Genomic DNA, 25730 nt, shown 5'->3' on the forward strand with positions numbered 1-25730 from the left:
AAGAATGTTGTTTATTGGTCTAGTGGTGAGGATTTCTGTTTTCTTTACATTGAGATGTAATCCATACCGAAGGCTGTGCTCTTTGATCTTTATCAGTAAATGTTTTAAGTCCTCTTCACTTTCAGCAAGCAAGGTTATGTCATCTGCATATTTCAGGTTGTAAATGAGTCTTCCTCCAATCCTGATGCCATTTTATAGATCATAAATTAGGCCAAAATTGGGTGTAAGGGTGTGTTAAGGATTAGATAATTATTTATTCAATAATGGATATAACATTGGATTTTAAACCAATTTCTGTTACCTGATCTTATTTATTCCTTTTTACTTTGGTGCCAGCTAGGGAGTACTTTTGTGGTGCTGTAGAATAAACACTGGACTGCTAACCATAAGCTTGATGGGTCAAACCCACTAGCTGCTTCTTAGACACCATATGCAAGGTTGCTCTGAGTCAGGAGTGACTCAATGACACTTGGCGACAACAGCAACATGATTACTGTCATTTTCTAGTTTTCCATATATACACTGTTGTTTTTGAAGTGCTTTCAGTTCCAACTCATAGCATGACCCTGTATAGAATTTTCAAGGAGCATCTGGTGGGTTTGAATAGCCCAAATTGCACTTAGTAATCCAATACCTACCATACAACACTAAAACAGGACTCCATGGAGAAATATTACAACATATTTCTGTGTGTATCAAATAAAGTGTTTTCAAATTTGCAGAATATGCTACAAATGTGAAGGATGATAGCAATGACTAGAGCTCAAAACTGTCCCTAGGTATTTTTATAGTACTTTGTTCACCAAACTTTAATAAATAGAATTAGCTGAATGTTATAAAAAGTGTATGACATTACTAGTTCAGAAACAAATCTGTGTCAAGATTCTGTTGATTATTGTTAGTGACTTGGGAGAACCTCCAATTTTAAGCCTGTTTTCTTCTGAAATAGATATAATTTTACCTAACTCACAATGCAAATATGATGGGCAACCTATAATTTATTTCCTCATATAAGGTATCACCACAAAAAATATGTATATATATTGTTGTTGTTGATTCCGTTGAGTTGCTTCCAACTCATAGCGACCCTGAATAGGGATTCTGAGGAACAGCTGGTGAGCTTGAACCACCGATCTTTTGGTTTAAAACAACTTTGCAGTCCAGTGCATTAACCCACAGAACCACACCAGGAGATATATATAAATTTAAAAGTTGCAATTTAGTATCAGATGACCTGGACACTTTTATATATGCCAAGTTTTTAACGCTGTGTTATTGGTGTATTATATATAAAGATATGGGGAAACCTATAATGAAATTCTATAAATTCCTCACTGTTGTTGTTGTTGTTGTGTGCTGTCCCTACCCAGGGTTTCTGAGGCTGAAATCTTTACGGGAGCAGACCGCCTCATCTTTCTCCCATGGAACCGCTGGTAGTTTCGAACTGTTGACCTTGGGCTCACAGCCCAATTCATAACCACTAGTTTAAAACACTGTTGGTGTTGTTAAATACCGTGGAGTCGGTTCCGACTCATAGTGACCCTGCACAGGGTTTCCAAGGCTGTAAATCTTTACAGGAGCAGAACACCTCATTTTTCTCCTGCAGAACTGAACTGCCAACCTTGAGGTTAGCAGCCTGATTCGTAACCACTACTCTTATCAGAGCTGTGTGCTCTATCCTTTCTTCCATTTCCTCTTCCCAAGTCAAACAGTGTCCTGAAATGTAAGCAATTGATTTCTATGTATTATTCAATGTGTCTATTATTTATGTTTAAAATATATCAATTTTTAGGTATCATATATATTGGTTTTTTAAGAGAGAATTTATTTGGATGAAACCATACTCTATATATCTTAATTAAGCTTGCTTTATTCTTTCAACGCTCTCCTGTTTGTGAGATTTTCATATTGATATGTATAACATATTTTCATTTTCACTGAATAAATATATCACAATTGAGAAATGATGTTTCTTCTATTGAACTGTGCAAGGTAATTTAGATAGGTGATGTTTAATAGCGTTTTCTGCTGTGATATAAATGCTCTGCATCAGCACTGCCCAAGAGTCTGGTGCAGCAGGCTGATTTTATCTTGTTTTAAGTAATTTTAAATTAAATATCCACATGTAGTACTACTCACTACATGTGGATATTTACATTTCTAAATGCAGTTAGTACAAGACAGCATAGATGTAGATTGTTTCCATCTTTTGTACTATCAGATAATGCTGCCTTTGACCATTCTTGTGCATGACTCCTATGTACATAAAAAGGTTTTCTCAGGTATATACCAGAGACAAGCATTGATGGGCAATAGATCACATCCTAAAGCTATAATAAAAAGCCCATTGCCATCAAGTCAATACTGACTCACAGCAAAACTATGTAGGGTTTACAAGACTGTAAATCTTTATGGCAGCGGACAGAATCATAGTAACTGGTGGGTTTGAACTGCCAGGCTTGAGGTTAGCAGCCCAATGCCTAACTCACAGCTACAGCAGACTCCTTAAAACAGCAATAGAATTGTCATTTTTTTCCCTAAAGTAATTGTAAGAACTTACGTTCCAAAAGTCTGTATATGGGAACTCATATTTTCCCACAGTAGCCTAGTGATTACATATTGGTCTGGTAACCTCAAAGTCAGCACATCCAAATTATCAGCTGTTCCATGGGATAAAGATGAAGCTTTCTGCTCCCATAAAGATTTAAAGCCTCAGAAACCCTGTACAGGGTGTCTACGAGTTAGAACCAATTCCAAGGCACACCGCCACCACCACCACCATGTCGCCACCACCACCACCATGTAATAATCAATATTATAAAATGTTACAAAAATATCAGTATTATGGATTATAGAGATGTCTTGTTGTGCTTTCAGTTTCTATTTATTACAAGAAAGGTCAATCACTTTTTAAATATTATTTACTGACCATTGTATTTCCATTTTTCTTAAAGCGCTGCTCATATAATTTTCTGGGTTTTGTGTGGGTTTTTTAGCCAAAAAACATTACTTAGAGAAACTCTCAGCTATGTATAAAGCTCCCACTGTGTAAAAGAGAAATCTATTGCTGAGAGTTGCAGTATATCATGGACTCTTACAGCTATACTAGTTGTATGGGGTTTCATACTTAAGACAATTAATAGAAAGATATTCTGGTTCATCATCATAAACTTGTTTCATTTATTACAATTTTGTTATGACAAAGCACATGAGTAAAATCTCACATTTATTTAGAACCAGCGGTTCAGAATGAACAATTTCAATTACAATGTTAGTTCATGAATTAGAGTCCAAATTTTTCAACTTCAGATTGTCACTTTTAACCATGGTTCCAATTGGGCAGAGGTCACTACTAGCTAAGGTGCTAGGTCTGTGGCAATTTATAGACTCTCAGTTCCATCTTTGACTTCTCCTAGGGAATGAGGAGGGGCTTATTGTTTATATGTGAATTTGTCACCTTCCCTTCACACAACAAGGGCCAGTGTGATGTCAAAGACTAGTACATTTCTTAGCCAGTGTTAGAAAGTAGCCATCTCTTCTCCCAGTTAGAAATTAAAGAGTCTCCAGCAATACGGCAAAACCCGGGGACTCCTGGGTCCATAGTCAGTGACATAGCCACAGAGGACTAGAGTGGAGAGTGAAGTGTCCAGCTGATAAGAAGAGAGGGCATATGCACAAGAACACCCACACTTGCAGATAATACCCACTTGACCTGGCTTCAATGACTGGATGATCAGAATTCCACTAGAGGAAGAAAGAAGAGGGAAAAAAAAGAGTAATTCACTAAAATTTGATGAACTTTAACTATACTTGTGGAAGTAGTAGCTGAAAAAAGGGAACAAATCTTTACATCGAGGATCATTCCCACCCCCTCGGTACACAGGGGTGACAGGGATGGGTAACTGGTTTCTAATGACTTATAATTAAAAGGTAGACATATTTCTATATCTAAGTTCATATTAAGACCCATGGTGGTCCAGTGGTGAAACTCTGTTCCTAATTTAAAGGTGGGCAGTTCAAATTCACAAATGACTATGAAGGGAAAAGTCTGTTTCCATAGAGTACAGCTTGGGAACCCCAACTCTGTTGTATAGAATTGTTATGAATCAGCATCTGCTCTATGGCAATGGGTATTTTTGTAGAGAACCATACACACTTGTAAAGGTGTTAGGCTGCTAGCTGCAATATCATCAGTTCAAACACACCAGCAGCTCCAAGGGTTGCTATAAATCAGATTGACTCAGTGGCAGTGGATTTTTTTTTTTTTTTTTTTTTTAACATTTTGGTCATATATACTCATAAGGAGCACTGGTGGTGTAATGGTTTAAGCAATGGCCTGCTAACCACAAGGTCAGCGATTCAGAAACACCAACTACTCCTTGGGAGAAAGATGACACTATCTGCTTCAGTAAAGAGTAACAGTCTCAGGGTCACTGTAATTCAGGATTGACTTGAAGGTAGTAGGTGGGATATATATGCATATACACATATTTCTAAAACATCATAGTTACTTATACCTTGAGATCATCATAAAAACAGAACTCTAGTGATGAAGTCATTTGTTTATTTATTTTTAATGAGAATAGTATATTTTCATTGAACTTCAAAATTTTCCTATCTTTTCTTACCCACAGAAGTAGGAAAGGATCAGCCATCAAGTCTCCTGGCTACAATAAGTGGAGCTTACCTAGTTGTGAAAAGGAAGTGGATACCACTGGGCTGTCAAATGCTCTGTGGTCCATTGGAGCGGAGCCTGCTGAATGCTGTGGAGATGGCCAGCCTGGGGAATTCTCTGTTGGGCTGCATCAAGCAATCATTTTCTGGACTCTGCCCAGAACAGCACTTTTCTGTTGTGTAGGTTTCTTTAGATCAAATTTCTCTAGGGATCCCTGCTTTCACATATGTCCATGCAACTACAACTCTCCTTTCATCTGATGCCTCCCTGATGTAAAATACATACAAGACCAGTTTTTTGGTCTCAGTTCAGTGATTTAGAATGGACAAATTTTGGTGTAGTTAATATTTTCCCTCCCTCCTGAGTGGACTCTCACTGTTCTTCTTTTAGGATATAAATATGTATATAAAGCCATATATAAATTTTTATATATTATCATCATCTATATCAAATTATAGTGATGTTGCCAACTCTAATCCACTACCCCTTGGATCATTCACTTGTTTTTCCATGTACTCCCCACCTTGTTGTTGATGTTAAGTGCCGTTGAGTCAGTTCTGCCCACTCCACATTCCAGTGATTTAATTATTCAAGTAGACATTTATAGAAATACCAGAATTGTTAACACACATTTGAATGGAGCACAGTTTTATCAACCAAAGTACAGTGTTTCTTATGACTTTAGTCTTACAGACTGCACTCATTTCCAAAGTTGCTTAAGTCAGCATCATTTTCCCCATCTCCTTCAATAAGGTTGTTTCATTCTTGTGTAATACAATCATTGTATTGCCACATTCCACGTTCCATTCTGCAATCCCTTCATCTCCTAAATGATTTTTTGAAATTTGCATACATTTAAGTGCACTTTTGAAGCTATAAAATTATATGGGCTTTGACAAATACATAATGTCATGTATTCACTATGCAGAATAAGTAGTTAACTGTCCTAAAATATACCCTGCACTTCACCTATTCAATTATCCCACCCAACCTCTTTCTTGATTCTCTTTGGCAATGGCTAATCTGTTTATAGTCTCCATGGATATGCCTTTCCAGAATGTCATATTATTGGAATCAGACACGTTTCAAACTGGCTTCTCTTGTTTATCAAGATGCATTTAGGGTTCATTCAAATGATTTGGTGACTTGGCAGTTTATTTCTTTTTATCCTTAATATCATTTATATATATAGATAGATATAGATAGATAGATAGATATAGATTTGGATGAAAATGTTCAGAACAATTTAGTGTTCCATTCAATAATTTATACATCTTTTGCTTTGTGACATTGGTTTCAATCACTACAATGTAACAACAGTACACTTCCCACCTCCTCCCTGTGCTTCCATTTCCTTTCATCCTTCTTTCCTGTTTCTTTCTGACTTCTCAACTTTATCTTGGGCAAATGCTGCTTTGTTATCACATATGTTTGAATGTTTTAATAAATGTGCATCTCCCTGGTGTTGTTGTTCACCTTTTATGTGTGTCTATTGTTTGACTTAAAGTTGAGACACAGGGGTGAGTTCATGAGTTCAATTCCAGGCTTGAAATGTGTCTATGGGTCACTCTTTTTGGAGTTTTTTTTCTATCATATTATTATGCCTGGTTTTCTTTTATCATTTTTAGTTTTGTTCCACAGTTTTCTCCCTTTCTACCCAGGGCTTCTTGTTATCCCTTTTAGAGCTATGGGCTATGATAGCTAGGCACCATCTAATTCTTCTGGTCTCAGTTTCGTGGAGGTTGTGGTTTGTGTGGTGCTTTGGACAAATAGTTTCCACATATTTGATTTTTTCACTCTCTTATACTCTGTATGGGTAGAAATCAATAGTTGAACCTTAGGAGCTTCTCACAAGCTTCTAAAACCTTACCCACTATTCACCAAACTATCCTGAATACTATTTTATTATATGGATGTACAATAGATTTCTTGTTTGTTTGTTTATCTATTCACATTTTAAAGGACATTCTGATTGCTTCCACTTTAGGGCAAATATAAATAAAAATGCTCTAAATTTTCCAGTGCAGGATTTTTCTTGTAGTTAGTGAAAGTTTCAAAGTAGTTGTTTAAATACTTAGTTGAGTGAGTGATAAGTTATATCTCTAATACTAGGTTTAGCTTTCTTAGAAACTGCCAAACTGTCTTCCAGAGTGACTGTACTTTATATATTCCCACCAGCAACGGGTGAATCTTACTGTTGTTCTGCAGAATTGCCAGTGTTTGGTGCTTTGTTTTTGGATTTTAGGCATTTTGATAGGTGTGCAATGGTATCTCACTGTTGTTTGAATTTACATTTCCATCAAGACAAGTGATACTAAGCACCTTTGTATGTTTATTTCACATCAGTCTGACTTCTCTGGTGAAGTGTTTGGTCAGTTCATTTACTCAATATTTTTAAACAGTTCTGTTTTATATATAATTTCTTTATCTAGTATGTGTTCTGCAAATACTTTATTCCAGTCTGGGTCTTGTCTTTTCATCTTCTTGACAGTATCTTTTTATTCTCCTTCCCCCTTTGCCACATCCATAATAGACACATTTTTAGGATCTTCAGTATGAGAGTGTAGAGTGAAAAAACAAAAGACTGATCCCCCAAAGACTCAAGTGTCTAGGAGATTCTCATTCTCAGGTTTTCCCACAGTTCTAGGAATTCATCAAAGATGCCAGTTAAGTGTTGTTGTTGTTGTTTTAACAGTCTATGGCTCCTATAACTTGTGATTCCAGTAAAATTTCAACTGTAAGTGAATAGGCTATCTCTCCAGCTTTCATGGTGGCAGTTTGTCTTACAACCTGTGGTCTCTGAGCTTTCCAAGAACAGTCAATGATCTTCAGTTTTCCAAACTTATTTTAAAAAACAAAAAATCTGAGGGTGGTTATTTCCAAGCTTTTACATGGAGTTAAACCAACAGTCTAATCACTCAAAAAAATTAAATATAACTTTTATTGTTATTATTTCATTACTCTACATTTGAATGCATGTTACTTCATTATTTCTTTTATGCATTTTGCTTAATTTTTCATAATTTGGGGAAATTAATATTGATTTTATATTTTCTATTGCTAACTTGGATAACTTGTCCAGGTGTGGTGCTGTAGGATAAGCATGAACCCCTAACCCCAAGGTAGGTGGTTCAAACCCATCAGCCACTCCTTGGAAACACTATACAGGATCCTATAAGTCAGAACTAACTTGAGGCACTTAAAAACAACAATAACAACAACTTACATAAAATAATGGGCTTTTCCAATTCATTAACCATTGAGTTTCCTACCCTGGAATTCATGCATTAATTTAAGAAATAGTTATTAACTGTCTACTACTTACTGTTTCTTCGTGATACAGAGATAAAACAATGAGAAAAAGAAGACAGAATCCCTACCATATTAGAATTTGTAGTGCAGCTATTCTAGTGAAAAGAACACTAAACAAAGAAGCAAAAAATAAAATAAAATGTCAAGTAATATCTAATGCATCAAACCTGTTCTTAAGATGGTCTCCAAATTCTAGTGGGATATACTCAAGGTCATATTTTGAATTTTCAATTTTCTTTAGCTTCAGCTTGAACTTGTTGTTGTTATGTGCTGTGGAGTCAGTTCTGATTCATAGCCACCCTGCACAGGGTTTCCGAGGCTGTAATCTTTACGGGAGCAGAACGCCTCATCTTTCTCCCGCGGAACTGCTGGTAGTTTTGAACTGCTGACCTTGCGGTTCACAGCCCGATTCATAACCACTACGCTACCAGAGCTCCTTACATATGGGTAATTGATGGTCTATTTCACAGTCGTCTTCTGGCCTTGTTTTGGCTAATGATATTGAGCAACTTTATCTTCTTCTTCCATAGATGTATTTGATTTGATTCTTATGTGTTATATCTGATGAGGTCAATGTGTATAGTCGCTATTTGTAAGGTATTTTCAATGAGTAAGTCATTGGTCTTACACATTGAATACATACAGAGAACATTTAATAATCTATTACTAAAAATTCCTTATAGATTTAACTAGTCAGAAGCATATAATGTAGTAGGGAAGTTAAACACTATGCTTTCTGAAAAGTTGTATCTATAAGGTATGTGTAACAAAATACCACAAATTTCCCAGAATAAATGTTAAAGTACAGGGTTCTCCAAGAAATCTGTGCTCAGATTTTTCTATGTGTTTTATTATGTAGAAATTCACATGGTTGCCATAAATTTACTCAGTAGTAAATTTAAAATGGGTTTTCCAATAAAGCACATGCTCATTTGCCCTCAGAATTTACTGTAAAGTAGAGCTACTGCTATCATAAATCCTTGAAGCATTTTATGGGATGTTGTTGTTATTGTTAAGTGATTTTAAGTCGGTTCTGACTTATAGCCACCCTGTATATTGTTGTTGTTGTTAAGTGCCGTCGAGTCGGTTCTGACCCATATTGACCCTGTACAGGGTTTCTGAGGCTATATAAATCTTTATGGGAGCAGAAAGCCTTATCTTTCTTGTCTATATGAGGTTGTAAATCTAATGGAGTAGAAAGCCTCATTTTGTCACGTGAGTGCCTGGTGGGTGCAAATCTCTGACCTTGTGGTTCTCAGTCCAGTGCTTATCCTACAGAGTCACCACATTGTCTATTTCTGAGATTTGAAATTTAATTAGAAAGTATTTGCTCTTAAAATAGTTTGTATGGGAAATGCTTAAAGTATAATTAAAACAACTATTAATTAAGTAGTAATTACTCTAACAGGAAGCTAAATTTGTATGTGTCATATTAGAAAAATCTCAGCAGAGACAGAACTTCCATCTGTTAAGTAGCTGAAACCTTGAACATCAAATTATGCTAGGTCATTTTCACCATCCATTTAAATACTAGCTTTTAAGGAGTCTAACAACCTATAACATCAAGGAAAATAATCTCTATCACAGAAGTATGACCGTGATTACATCTAAATCAAACAGCAGGAAAACAGCACATAAAGGAGTCATAGTGTGATTTAGGTCAGTTATTTTGAAGTTTCTTAATTGATATTAGGCTTATCCCAAGGGACACAATATTGTGTTAAGTTAGTATTTTTTTGTTGTTGAATTTCGTTGACTCTTCAAGAGGGCAACTAAATTTTGCTAGTTTTTCATTAGTACAATAAAGTACCTAAATAAGTTTATATTTCTTGATATTTATAACTATCATTAACTAATTATTATATTAGGGTTCAAATATGTAAGACTTGAAAGTTATTTTATTACTTTTTATTTCTGTATTAAAGACAAATACTGTATCTTTAGAAAATGTTTCTAATGTATTCCATAGTTAATAATGATTTAATTTTCCAGTGATATCTGTACAAACTGAGGCAGTAACTTCTTTGTGTCAAGTGGCTGATTCCAGACTATTTAGATCTTGACTTTCAGAGTGATCAGAGTAAACAGCCTTTGAAGACCAGAAGGTTTCATTTACTCTAATGACCCTGTATAGGGTTCCAAGGAGCAACTGGTGACTTGAATTGCCAACCTTACAGTTCAAACTGCTTTACAGATGGTGCAATAACCCACAGCACCACACCAGGACTCCACAAATACTAGGACTATGCAAATGTGGGGTGCTTGTGGCCCAACAAGGGTGTTGAACAGCTTCATAATAATGCACATAAAGTGCATGGCACCTTAGTGGGGTGTTGTTGTTGTTTTGTTGTGAAGTGCAGTTGAGTTGATTAGGAATCAGAGACCCTGTATATCATTTCCAAGGAGTGGCTGGTGAATTTGAACTGCCAACCTCGCTGTTCAAACAGACTTTGCAGTCCAGCATATTAACTCACAGCACCATACCAGGACTCCTAGTGAGTAGGTGAGAATATGAAAATAATCTGTGTGTAAAACTAATGAGAGGATTTGTTGGTTTTGTGATTTTGCTAGATTTACTATGAGTTATCTTTGAGGCAAAAAATGTGTATCTCAAAACCATCAAAATAAGACAGCCAGGAGAAAAGTACAATGTGATATCCTTATGCTTTAAAGTCTTCATTCAATAGACTACAGCTGTAACACCAAAGGCTATGAGAGATGGCAAGAAGCAGTAGCAGAGAAAAAGAGGTAACAGAGACATCAGAACCAGCATGAGACTGAGGGGTGGGCTTCCTTACCCACAGGACACAAAAGTGGATTGCCTTCTGGCCACAGGCATGCTGGCGGAGTGACATGTCTCCAGGCATTTGTCTGGGGAGTTAGGTTTGCCAACCCATGGAACCAGTGCTGAGAGCCTATGGTCAAGGATTCCTGGTTGGGTGAGGTGTTTTTGAGCACATGATCAGCAGAACTAAAAGAACTTTGAAACACTTCCCTGAGCACGGTAGAGGCCAGTCCAAGAGGCTATTTGGCAGAAAGGCAAAGTGTTAAATGAGTTTTGTAACACATTCCTGAGCAAGGTAGGGACAAAGGCTGGGCTGGAGAGAAACTTGCCTAAGAGGAGCCTATCTGATGGAAGAACTGTATTCTAAGTGTTCCTAATCCTGAATTGTAAAAAGGTGCTTCCCAATTAAACCCCATAATTTTAATTATTGTCTGAGTTCTGTGTGACTACTGCAATTAATGATCAAATCAAGCAGAGAGGTACAGAGTGCCATTGCTGCATCAGATTTGATACAAAGGTTAGAAAGTAGAGTCATGTTTGACTTCATCTCATAGGAATCAGCCTATGGTGGTGATTTTTCTCCTCTTCCCTTGTGAAGTTAGAAACCTGAAGATGCCCCACACCATTGTTGTAGTGACATCAGGAGTGGGATTTGTTGCAGTGGCTCTAGACTAATGGAAGCATAGAACTTTGTATGAGAAAGAACGAAATGGTGTGGGAGTGAAACTTTTTATTCTTAGATTGCTACTTTGGTTGTTGTTACCTGTAATGGCTGAAATACAAAAAGAGATATTATGCTACGCCCAAAGGTAGGAAAGCAGCGACTAAAAGGAAAAATCTCTGTCCATTAAACAAAAATGAATGAGGGTAGAATCTATTGACTCCACCCTGAAAACACTCCAATGCAATATGTATATAAATTAGAAGACAGCCAAGAGGTGGGAAGGAGAAAATTTAAACTAAAATGTTTGAAAAGGGTTATGTGTTTATTTGAATGGACTGTGGATATTGAATGTTTCTTCTACCTAGTATTGTAACAGAATCAAATGTATGATAGAAATAAATATTCAGTTTTTAATTAATAGGAAGTATATACAAGTCTACCTTTGGCCAATCAATACTTAGTTGTTTTTAAGTGCCATAGAGTCAGTTACGATTCATAGTACCTTGGATAGTGTTTCTGAGGAGCAGTTGGTGGGTTTGAACTAACATTCACTTCTGTTAAAGTCTAGAATTGACCACCTTCCTAAATAAAGCCTGTACTTTCTACTTGTATGTCTCCTTGTCATGAATGTGGACAAGTTATCTGGTAACGGCAGTGTATACCCCTGTCCCAGTAATGCGAAATGAAAGAATATACAAATCTAGATAGAAAGCTTGTGAACTATCTAGTTATCTAGTTCTGTGAATCTGTGGTTCACAGTCTGTATCATTATACGAGGAGCCAGATACTTAATTAGTAATGGTGGTGTGCTGTGGAGTCAGTTCCAACTCACAGTGACCCTTCATAGGGTTTCTGAGGCTGCAAATCTTTACATGAGCAGAAAACCTCATCTTTCTCCTGCAAAAAAACCTGATAGTTCTGAACTTCTGACCTTGAGGTTACCAGCCTGACTCATAACCACGATGTATCTGATATCCTTAATACTTAATTGTTGTTGTTGTTAGGTGCCATTGAGTTAGTACCTACTCATAGCGACCCTATGCACAACAGAATGAAACACTGATCCTGGGCCAGCCTCACAATTGTTGCCACGCTTGAGACCATTGATGCTGCCATATTGCCAATCCATTTACTAGGGGACTTCCTCTTTTTCTCTGACCCTCCACCTTACCAAACATGATATCCTTCTCCAGTGACTGGTCCCTCCTGACAATGTGTCCAAAGTATGAGAGATGAATTTTGGCCATCCTGGCCTCCAAGGAGGACTCTGACTGCACTTCTTCCAAAAAAAAAATCTGTTGGTTCTTTTGGCAGCCCATGGCACCTTCAATATTCTCTTCCAACCCCATAATTCAAAAACATGAATTCTTTTACAGTCTTCCTTATTCACTGTTCAGCTTTTGCATGCATATGAGGTCTTTGAAAATACCATGGTTTGGGTCAGGCACACATTAGTCCTCAAACTGACATCTTTGCTCTCCAACACTTTAAAAAGGTCTTGTGCAGCAGATTTGCCTAATGCAATACGTCGTTTGATTTCTTGACTGCTGCTTCCGTGAGGGTTGATAGTTGATCCAAGAAGATTTAAGCCCTTGACAACTTCAATCTTTTCTCCATTGATAAGAATGTTGTTTATTGGTCCATTGGTGAGGATTTTTGTTTTCTTTACATTGAGATGTAATCCATACCAAAGGCTGTGCTCCTTGATCTTCATCAGTAAATGTTTTTAGTCTTCTTCACTTTCAGCAAGCAAGGTTGTATCATTTGCAAATCACAGGTTGTTGATGAGTCTTCCTCCAATCCTGATGCCACATTTTTTTTCCCCATATAACCTAGTTTCTTGGATTATACGCTCAGCATACATGTTGAATAAGTATGGGGAAAGAATGCAATCCTGTTGTACACCTTTCTTAATTTTAAACCATTCAGTGTTCACATGTTCTGTTTGAACTGCTGCCTCTTGATCCATGTACAGATTTCTCATGAGCACAATTAAGTGTTCCGGAATACTCATACTTTGCAATGTTGTCCATAATTTGTCATGAACCACACAATCAAAAGCCTTTGCATAGTCAATAAAGCAGAAGTAAACATCTTTCTGGTATTCTCTGCTTTCAGTCAAGATCCATCGACATCAGCAATGATATTGCTCACTCCAAGGCATCTAATGAATCTGGCTTGAACCTCTGGAAGTTCTCTGTCAACGTATGCTTGCAGTCGTTTCTGTATTACCTGTAGCAAAACTTCACTTGCATGGGGTATCATAGAGATTGTCTGACAATTTCTGCATTCTATTGGGTCACCTCTCTTTGGAAAGGGCACAAATACACATCTCTTCTAATCAGTTGGCCATATAGTTGTCTTCCAAATTTCTTGTCAGAGATGTGTGAGTGTCTCCTGTGCTGCCTCACTTTCTTGAAAGATTTCAATTTTTATTCCATCAATTCCTGGTGTCTTATTCTTTGCAAATTCCTTCAATGCACCTTGGACTTCTTCCTTCAGTATCATTGGCTCTTGATCATATGATACTTCTTGAAACGGTTGAACATCAACTATTTCCTTTTGGTACAGTGACTCTGTGTATGCCTTCCTTTTTTTTTTTTTTTTTGTGATGTTTTCTGCATCATTCAATCATTTGCACAGAAAATCCTTCAATAACGAAAAGTCAAGATTTGACTTTTTCTTCAGTTCCCCCAGCTTGAGAAATGCTGAGCATGTTCTTCCTTTTTGGTTTTCTGACAACCAGATCTTTGCACATTTTGTTGTAATATTTGACTTTATCTTCTCGAGCTGACCTTTGACATTTTCTGTTTAGCTCTTGTACCTCCTCATTTCTTCCATTTGCAAGTTTCAGTGTCTCTTCTGACATCCTTTATGTTCTTTTTCCTTCTTTCTTGTCTTCTTAATGACTTTTTGGATACTCTTGTTGTCATCCCACAACTCTTCTGGTCTTCAGTCTTTATTGTTTAATGTATCAAATCTATCCTTCAGATGGCTTCTAAATTCAGGTGTGATATATTCAAGGTCATATTTTGGCTGTAATGGACTTGTTTTCATTTTCTTCAGCCTCAGGTTTAATTTGCATATGAGCAGTTAATGATCTATTTGACAATCTGCCCATGGCCTTGTTTTGATTGAGGATATAGAGCTTGTCTATTGTCTCTTTCCATAGATGTAGTCAATTTGATTTCTGTGTTTTCCATCTGCTGAGGTCTATGTGTATAATTGTCTCTTATGCTATCTAAAGAAGGTATTTGAAATGAAAAAAAAAAAACATTCATTTTGCAAAATTCTACCAAGCCATCTCCAGCATTATATCTATCACCAAGGCCCTTATTTTCCAACAACTAATCCTTCCTCTTTGCTCCCAACCTTTGCATTCCATCTAGATTGCATGTTTGATCAATTTCAGATTAAAGAAGTTGGTAGAATTCTTCTATTTCATCTTCACTGTCCTTAGTGGCTGTTGCATATTTAATAATAGTGGTATTATTAACTGGTCTTTTCTGTAGGCACATGGATATTAATTATCCTATCACAGACAGTGTTGTATCTCATGACTGATATGGATATGTTCTTTTTGACAATGAATGCAACACCATTCCTCTTCAGTTTGTCATTGCTTAGTTAGGATATGCTGAAAGGAGAACAAGGATATCCTGGAAGTGTGTGTGGGTGGGTGGTGGGGGAGTATGGGGGAAGGGGCTCAGAGATCCATTGGCCTTTGGTTTTAATCCAGTAGTCTGTGTGGTTGTTGTTGAGTCGATTATGACCCATAGCAACCCTGTATAGGGTTTCTTAGGAGTGGCTGGTGAGTTTGAATTGCCAAACTTGTGGTTCAAATTGACTTTGTAGTCCCTCTCATTATCCATCAACACCACGCCAGGATTCCTATCTGTGTAGTATATATGGGCTTTAGGTTGGAAACCTAAGTTTCACTCACAACCACTTCAGAATTAAGAAACTTATGTTTTAAAAGATATGCCAAGGCGGGGGGGAAAAATTAAGTTTCAAGCAAGCAGTTTGCCATTAGATGAAATATACAGGCAGAAAAAGTCAGCGCCAAAACCATAAACCTTTTCTAGGACTGGAAGATAAAGCTGGTGAACTTATAGCATGCTATGCTTGCTCAGACTGCTTTCTGGGTCCACTTGAAGTGAGAAAGTGGAGGAGACTCTGCAGTTAAGACTTGGATTGAATTTGGACCCGTCCCATTTGTATCCAATGACTTAGCTCACAGAGGCTAGGGATGAAAGAAACAGAGGAAGTGATGGATGAACTGAAGTGCAGGGCATTATGTGTACACCTGAGCTAATGTGTAGTGCCCATTAACCTAGTCCATGTGGGCTAGGAATTAGAGAAATAGGAAAGGATATATAGGGATATGTGTAAATTCCTAAGCATTCAGCAGGTGCCCATTGACCTAGATTGTACTAGGAATGAGCTGATCAAATGAAGAGAGATATTAAACTCTATGATCTGGTATAATTGCTGCAGTTTGGTGGATTTCTCGGGACTGGACTTTGTTTATGGCTATAGATGCTAAAAGTTTCAATTGGAACAGAAGATTATTCAGATCAAATAACATGTTTGTTATTTGATGTTGTTGCTGTCATGTGCCTTTGAGTCAGTTCTAACTCATAGTGACCATATATAGGGTTTCCACGAGTGGTAGGTGGGTTTGAATTATCAACTTTGTAGTTCTCAGTCCAGTGATAATCCTACAAGTTTGCCTTATTCACTTGGGCTCACAGGATTGATAGTTTAATGAAATTTAAACAGTGGTGGGTGTGGTCATGTTGTAGGTGGTGGCAAAGAGGTAAAAGAGTAAGTGTTTGGCTTACATTCTTCCATGGGTGTGATTGCAATTAAAATAATTGGGTTGTTGCTGTTAAGTGCTGTCAAGTTGGTTCTAATTCATAGCGATCCTGTATGGGTAATCCTTCAAGTATGAAAGGGGCAATGGCTATAAGAACCAGGGAGTTGCCTTCTGGGCAATGAAATTACTTTACACCATCCTTCTAGTTGTAGTCTTTGTTGTTGTTGTTAAGAACTGTTGAGTCTTTTTAGACTCATAGGGGCGCTATGTAGGATTTCCAAGGAGTAGCTGTTGGGTTTAAACTGCCTACCTTACCCTTGTTAGCAGTCCAGTGCTCATCTTACAATGCCACACCAAATGTTGGTGTTGTTAAGAGACCTTGAGTCAGTTCCAACCCACAGCGACCCTGTATAGGCTTACTGAGGAGTGACGGGTGAGCTTTAACTGAACATTGCTGATGTCTGGTGGATCTTGGCTGAAAGCAGAGAATATCAGAAAGATGTTTACCTATGCTTTATTGACTACGCAAAGGCTTTCGATTATGTGGATCATGACAAGCTATGGACAACATTGAGAAGTATGAGTATTCCAGAACACTTAATTGTACTTCTGAGAAATCTGTACCTGGACCAAGAAGCAGTTATTCAAACAGAGCATGGGAACACTGAATGTTTTAAAATTTGGAAAGGTGTGCGACAAGGTTGTGTTCTTTCACCATACTTATTCAACCTGTATGCTGAGCAAATAATACGAGAAGCTGGATTCTATGAAGAAAAACGTGGCATCAGGATTGGAGGAAGACTCATTAACAACCTGCGATATGCAGATGATACAATCTTGCTTGCTGAAAGTGAAGAGGACTTGAAATATCTACTTAAGATCAAAGAACACAGACTTTGGTATGGATTGCATCTCAATGTCAAGAAAACAAAAATCCTCACCACTGGACCAATAAACAAAATGTATATTTTATATATATTTACCACCAAAATCTAAATTGTCATCAACAAACAAAGAAACAAAATGTGATAGATATACAACACATATTATAGAATAATACTTAACCATATAAAGGGGGATGTTCTACAACATGGATGAACACTAAATATATTATATTATATTAAGTTGGATTAAGTTACATACAGAAGGCCAAATATTCTATAATTCAACTGGTATAGAATATCTGTGATAGGCAAATTCATAAGCATAGAAGGCGGAGTACAAGTTATTGGCATGGGGAGTTAGCTTTTTGTGGATATAGAATTCCTGTTTCAATTGGTGACAAATAATTGAGAGTGATGATAGTTGAACATATTGCAATACAACTAATGTCACTGAGTTACATATTTTAAAAGGGTTAAAGTAAGAAATTTTATGCTGTATTTAACCATAACAAAAACAGTTGAAAACCCCAAAAGTGCTAATTTCCTACTGTTACACAATAGAAAAGGCTGTATCCATTTAGACTATACACACATTCTTACACACTCACACAAAACTAAAGGTATCTGAGTATCACATCTAAAGCAAAATTACTAATTGTAAAAATGTGGAAATTGAAATTGGTTACATAACTAATTAAAAAATAAATATTTAATTTTTTTAACTACATAAAATTAAGTAGAATTATGTTTCTTTATTGGATTGCCTAATTTTCTGTGTGGAGCATATGGTTAGGTGCTTAGGTCTATAATAAAAGGTACCCACATTGTACATTTTAAAATCAAGTAACAATTATGCTGTGAATTTCATGCTACTATTACCTCTAATATAATTGCCAGACAATTTTCAGGCCATAAATACTCTTACAATTACTTAATGCTTTTTTTTACAATCTGTAATCTGCATGGCAACAATTACATTATTACAGAATAATTACATGAATTACTTCATTTGTAATTGCCATCAAAAGCCATAGTTATTTCACTACTTTATTCAAACCACAAAGAATAAATATAATGTTTGATGCTGAGTTTCTGATCCATTACTAGGAAATTAAAATGTATTAAACCTTCGTACTTTATCATGTATTTGAAGAAACTCATATATGAGTCTCTATGGGCCATTTGTCAAATATTCTTTAGTGCCTTAAAACATATTTGTTTAAATAGGAAAAAGAAAATTTGTTAATCCATTTTATTATGATGCTTTTATGTGTGTGGCCTTTAACAAGGAGTCTCTATAAAATCATTAAATTATATAAATGTGGTGTTGAGAACACCATAATTAGAGATTTGCTGTAAGAATGAATAGACTCCACATAATAGACTTAAATACTAAATATATCTCCATTTAAATAACCATTCAATAACCGAATTTCATTGGAACTCAACAGTCTTGAATAGAGGTAAAAATTGCTATTTGGCAATCATACTCTGCCAGAATCATTAATTAGTTTCCACGATTTCAAAAATCTAACCTTAAGTAGATTTGGTGTGTTGTTGTTGTTATGTGCCGTGGAGTTGGTTCCGACCCATAGTGACCCTGAACAGTGTTTCCAAGGCTGTAAATCTTGACCTTGATCACATAAAACCAAAAGCAATCTAAAAGATAAAAACAAACACACACCATGGAGTTGATTTCAACACATCACAAGCTATAGGACAGCGTAGAACTGCCTCCTAGGGTTTATAGGGTGTAAATCTTTGTGAAAGCAGCTATCCTATCTTTCTCCTGAGGAGTGGCTAATAAGTTTAAATCTCCAACCTATTTTATCCTCCAAGTGCTTAGCTTCTTGTAACACACACACACACACACACACACACAAAATCCAAACCCTCTGCCATCAAGTTGATTCTGATCCATAGCTACCCTATTTCAATACTGTAGGAGGCAGAAAGCCTCATTATTCTGCGTTGGAGCTGCTGGAAGGTTTGAACCACTGACTGTGAAATTAGCAGCCTAACCCATAGCATAAGCAGTGCTCTTTTCTGTAACACTAGACCACGAATTTTTTTCTCATCTAGAAATGGAGCAATGCTTGCCTACCTCAAGCAATCAACCACCATTCATCTGTCAGTTGTTGTATTATGGTGAATGGTGTGATGCTGGAAGCTCTGCACCCAGTATTTATTTTTAAACAAACCTTTTTATTGTGAAATTGAGTGAAGGTTTTAAATGTCAGCAGTATCATCCATGGTGGACAGGTTTTAGCTGAGATTTCACACTAACAGACTTGGAAGAAAGAGAGGCAGACCAGTTTAGAAAATTTAGCTCATGAAAACTTTATGAATAGCAAGAGAACATTGTGTCATGCAGCACCGAAGATAATCCCTTTAGGCTGGAAGGCACTCCAAACACAAATGGGCAAAAGCTGCCTCCTCAAAGTAGAGTTGATCTTATTGACATGATGGAGCAAAGTTTTTAAGGCCTTTTGCTGATGGTGCACAAATCAAAATGGGAGGAAACAACTGCAATCATCCATTAATAGTCAAAGATACAATTTATGAGTACAGAAAAAAATGTATGAAGATCTATATCCTAGGCACTAGTGAATCAAAATGGACTGGCATTGACCATTTTGATTCAACAATCATAGAGTTTAGCATGCCCAGAACAACATATTGAAGAATGACATCATATTTACATTAAAAAATGATCATTTCAAGGTCTACCTTGAAATACAAAGCTGCCTATAATAGGATAATATTCATACACCTACAGGAAGACCAATCAGTACTATTATTATTCAAATTTTATCATTAACATCAGTGATAAAGCCAATCATGATGAAACTAAAGAATTCTACAACTATTTCAGTCTGAAAGTAATCAAACATGCAATCAAGATTTTCCGCTCTCCTCCCAGCGTGGCTGAATGGACTTTGGGAACGCTATTCCACTGAGAGTAGTTGTTGGTTGCTCAGTGCTGTAAGCACAGGTAACTTGCCCTTCCTTGAGGTCAGAACCCATTCATGTGGATTGTGGAAGGAGCTGGGCCTCTGAGGGGAGCAGGGACTCTGGGCCCCCTGTCTCTTCCCCTGGTGTAGGCAGCAGCTTCTTGACTCTGGAGGGAGAGTGAAGGGAGTTACTATTGTGAAACCAATAGTTTATGGTAATGTTCTATATTTTAGAATGAAAAGAGAAGACGATCGGCACACACATCAATGGACAGTGTATGTAAAACCATATAGAAATGAGGATATGTCAACATATTTGAAGAGAATTCAGTTTAAATTACATGAAACTAAAGGAAATCCTTTAAGAGTTGTTACTAAACCGCCATATGAAATTACCGAAATGGAGTGGGGTGAATTTGAAATAATCATCAAAATATTTTTGATTGGCCTCATGAAAGACCTGTAACCTTGTATCATTTATTAAAGGTGTTTCAATCAGACACCAATGCAATGCTTGGAAAAAGACAGGGTTTTAGAGTTTTATGGTGAGATGATATTTCAAGACCCAAGAGCAATGATGCAACAATTATTAACAATATCTCAGCAGCTTACATTAGGAGCCTATAAGCATGAAACAGAATTTGAAGAACTTGAAGTGAAAAGAAGAGAAAAATTAGAAGCTGCCAAGAAAAAAACGAGCTTTGAAATTGCAGAGCTTAAAAAGAGATTAAAGCAAATAGTGAAATTATAAATTGCTTAAAAAATGAAATCAGAAAACTTGAAGATGATTAGACAAAAGAAATATAAATATTTCTGAAGAAAACTTGTTATTAAGTTATACTGAAAAAAGTTGGGCCTTAATAATAAAATGGACCTAATATGAATGTTATTATGTTTCTCAGAGGAACTGTATATTTAGTTTTGACCATGGCTATCTCAACAATGAGTCCAAGTGATGTGTCCTATTCAAACAATCTTCAATGTGAAATGTGTTCAGTAAGAATAGTTGCTTTAAAGTCATTTTACCAACCCATTTTAGCGTAACCCTATGATGTTAAGCACAATTTTGTAAATTTTCATTGCACTGCATTTGTAGCTTATTCTTTTGACAGACATGAAGATGTTATTTAAAGTGTAAATTATATAACCTTTGTACTTCTCCAGTTGGTAAAATTGATGTGTACATTTCTTCAAGTTCTCACCTGCCCCATTCCTGCTGGTTTTACATTTGATGTGCCCAATCAATGCTCAGTAAATGTAGTTTGTGGATCCAGTTTCTACCTCTTGATGTTTCTCTTTCTATTTGAAGATTTATGAAGCTCTCTCATTGCAATTAATGTATCTCCATAGTACTGTGACCACACATCTCTTTTTGACCCTAATTGTAGCATACAATTTGATGGCAAAGATCATGTCTTAGGAATTACTCTGACTTAACTAGTGCAGGGCTCTTATTCTTCACATAGAAAAAAATTACAGTTTGTCATAAATTCTAAAGACACATAGGAAGTAGCTGTGAATCAATAGCTCCCTGTAGATGGCACTAAGCCTAATACAGAGATTCTGTATTTTCAGTATTGTGGAAACTGACCAGAATGAGAGAAAATATTTGCTAACCGTATATCTGAAAATGATCAAGTACATAGCATATACAGTTAACCTTTCAACAGCATGCATTTGAACCACACACTCAGACTTAAACTTACATGTGACTCTAATATCTGATGAACACTTTGTCTCTCCAATAAATTGTGTATTGTAGTAAAAACTTAAAAAAAAAAAAAGATGCACTAATTATTATTGGTGACTGGAATGTGAAAATTAAAAACAAAGAAAAAGGTTCAGTAATTGAAAAATATGGCCTTGGTGGTGAAAAGGATGCTAGACATCTCATGAAGGAATTGTGCAAGCCCAAAGATTTACTTACTGCAAACACCTTTTTTTAAAAAAACAACACAAATGGTGACTGTAAACATGGAACTCACCAGATGGAATACATAGGAATCAAACTGACTACATATGTGGTAATAAACTATGGAAAAGCTCAATATGATCAGCCAAAGCAAGGGCAAGAGCTGACTGTCAAACAGTTCATCAATTATCACATATAAACTCAGGTTGAAGCTGTGATAAGTAAAACAACTACATGAGAGTCAAAATAGGCCCTTGAGTATATCTCATGTGAATTTAGACACTGACTCAAGAACAGATTTGATTCACTAAACACTAATGACCAAAAATCAAGGGAATTGTGTGAGGACATAAAAAACATCATACATGAAGAAAGAAAAAAGACCAAAACAGATGTCATAAAATATTCTGAAACTTGCTCTTGAGCATAGAGAATCTGCTCTGAAAGAAATGAGGAAGCAAATGAGCTAAACAGAAAATTTCAATGGGCAGCTTGAGAAGAAGATAAAGTGTTATGAAATATGCAAAGAGCCAGAGTTAGAAAACAAAAGGAAAGAACACATTTGACATTTCTCAAGCTGGAATAATTGAAACAATCCAAGCCTCAGATTGTAATACTTAAAGATTCTATGGGCAATATATTAACTGTCACAGAAAGCATCACAAGAAGATGGAAGGAATACACAGTTAATGTACCACATAGAATTACTTAATGTACAATCATTTCAAGATATAGCATATGATCAAGAATAATGGTATTGAAGCAAGAAGTCCAAACTGCACTGATGACATTGGAGGAAACAAGCCTCCAGGAATTGACAGGAAACAAACTGAATGCTTCAACAAACTGATTTAGTGCTAAAGTTGATCATTCATTTATGTCAAGACATTTTTGGAAAACAGCTACCTAGCCAAGCCATTAGAAGAAATTCATATTTGTGGCCCTTCAGAAGAAAGGCAACCAGATGGAATGTGGAGATCATCTAAGTATATCATTAGTATCACATGCAAGTAAAATTTTGCTAAAGATAATTTAAAAATGGTTGTAGCAGTACATTGGTAGGGAACTTCCAGGAATTCAAGCAGGATTCAAAATACATGTTGTTGTTGAGTGTCCTCAAGTCGGTTCCGACCCACAGCTACCCAGTGTAGGGTTTCTAAGAAGTGGCTGGTGAGCTTGAAGTGCCAACCTAGTGGTTCAAACCTACTTTGCGGTCCAGCACATTAACTCACGTAGAATGTGGGATATACTTACAGTTGTCAGATGGATCTTGGCTGAAAGCAGAGAACACCAGAAAGATGAATATGTGTGGTTTAATAACTATACAAATTTAATGTCTACAAAAATTCTACTGCATGCATCATAACAAACTATGGGTGACAAATTGCAACAAATGGGAATTCCAGAACACTTAATTGTGTTTATGAGGAACGTATACATAAACTAAGAGTTGGTAATTTAAATAGAAGAAGGAATACTTAAAGTTCAACATCAAGGAAGATGTGTGTCAGGGTTGCATCATATCATCATATTTATTCAATCCTTGTGCTGAACAAATAATAAGATGGATTATATGCAGAAGAACATGGCATCAACACTGGAGGAAGACCAATTATAACACCCCATGACAAGAAAATGACACCACCTTGCTTGCTAGAAGTTCAGTGGACTGAGATATTGATGAAGAACAAAGCCTGCAGCCTCCAGTATGGATTACACCTCAATGTAAAAAAGACGAATGTTCTCACAACTGGACCAATAAGTAGCAACATGATAGATGGAGAAAAATTGGAAGCTGTCAAATACATCATTTAACTTGGATCCACAATCAACTAGAAATCAAATGATATGCTGCATTAGGCAAATCAGTTGCACAAGACCTCTCTAAAGTGTTAAGAGCAAAGATGTCACTTTGAAGATTAAGGTACACCTGGCCTAAACCAGGGTTTTTTCAATTGCCTCATATACATGTGAAAGCTGAACAATGACTAAGGAAGACCATAGAATAATCATTGAATTATGGTTTTGGAAAATAATATTGAAAATGTCATGAACTACCAAAATAACAAATCTGTCATGGAAGAAGTGCAACAAGAATGCTCCTTAAGTGATGATTGTGAGACCTTGTTTCTGTTATTTTGGACATGTTGTCAGGAAGGACCAGTTCTTACAGAAGGACATCATGCTTCATAAAGTGGAGGATCCGTGAAAAAGAGGAAGACCTTAAACAGCATGAATCGATATAGTGGATGCAACAATGGGTTCAAGCATAGCAACAATTATGAAGACAGCTCATGGCTAAGCAGTGTTTCATTCTGTTGTGCATAGGGTTGATATGAATCAGAATCTACTCCGATGCACCTATCAACAACAAGAAGTCAAAACTCAGTTATCATAGGTTGTTTTCACCTGCAGCACATCTTTAGCAAAATAATTTTTCAGAGTCAAAGTTGCATTTACAATTAAGGATGGGTATCATTATGCCTAAGGAGCTCTGGTAGCGTAGTGCTTACGAATCGGGCAGCGAACCTTAAGGTCAGCGGTTCGAAACTACCAACTGCTCCGCGGGAGAAAGATGAGGCTTTCTACTCTCGTAAAGATTTACACCCTCGGAAACCCTATACAGGGTCGCTATGGGTCGGAACCGACTCGATGGCACATAACAACAACAACAACAACATCATTATGCCTATAGTTATGTGGTTAATGAGAAAATAAAGTTACTCATCCTTGTGCTTTTATTTTATTGTTTGCTAAAGAAGAACTATAATTTTGAATATTGTTAAAAACACTTAAAATTTCACTTTTGAGGCTGCAATTACTCATTTGAGACTATGAAAAGGGTTCATATTTCCAGATGGTTACATTGTTCATTCCTTAATAGCATCACGATTATATTTCTGTTGTTTTAAGGGCCCAGATTACCTTTCTTCTTGACACATTCGATTAAATTGTCCCCAGATTGACTTGCTTAATTTTCACTTCCTTCTCATCAACTTCATCCACTTTTGGCTCCTCCTTAAATGTTTAAATTTTTGTAACAATTTCATCCTGAAATTTTAGTTTATCAGCAGCTGCTAGCTGACCTTGGATTCTGCAAAAACTACACAGATATCTGAGGCTGGATCTTGTAGACATATGCCTTTTTGAAAACAAGGCTTTTATTTTTTTAGATTTCCAGATATTGGCTTGAATAACATTTGAACATGGTCTTCCACGCCTTCTTTTCTCCATCATTCTATTTTGTTTTACTGACTTTGTCTTCACTGATCCCAACTGCCGCTACCAAATGATCTAGATGTGTAGTTCCCTGTGTGGGCCTATTCATAAACTCCAGTACTGGTTCCCACAACATGGCAAAATAGACAGAATTGTTGTAGATGTTGTTTGGTCATATCGAGTAGGTCCCTTTATACAGCAGAATGAAACCCTACCCAGCCCTGACAGCTTCACAATTGTTGGTACATTTAAACCCATTATTGCTGACACTGTGTCAGTCTATCTTGTCTGGGGCCTTCCTCTTTTTTGTTGACCCTTACTTTACTCAAACATGATGCCCTTTTCCAAGAACTGCTCCTTCCTGACAAGTCTAAAGTACAAGATTCTTAAATCTCATCATTTTCCCTTCTGAGAGGCAATCTGGCTTTATTCCTTTCAAAACAAATACATTGTTTCCTATGGAAGTCCTTGGTACTTACAAAACACTTTGCCGGCACTATAATTCA

At 36.6% G+C, this 25730-nt stretch overlaps 1 pseudogene; it reads left to right on the forward strand.

Annotated features, from left to right (window-relative positions):
- The window catches only part of LOC102826540, a 130766-nt pseudogene extending 109866 nt beyond the window's left edge, over positions 1 to 20900 (forward strand).
- Positions 20901 to 25730: the final 4830 nt, after the last annotated feature.

Source organism: Chrysochloris asiatica, unplaced genomic scaffold, assembly GCF_000296735.1.
Source record: "Chrysochloris asiatica unplaced genomic scaffold, ChrAsi1.0 scaffold00131, whole genome shotgun sequence".
Classification (NCBI taxonomy): domain Eukaryota; kingdom Metazoa; phylum Chordata; class Mammalia; order Afrosoricida; family Chrysochloridae; genus Chrysochloris; species Chrysochloris asiatica.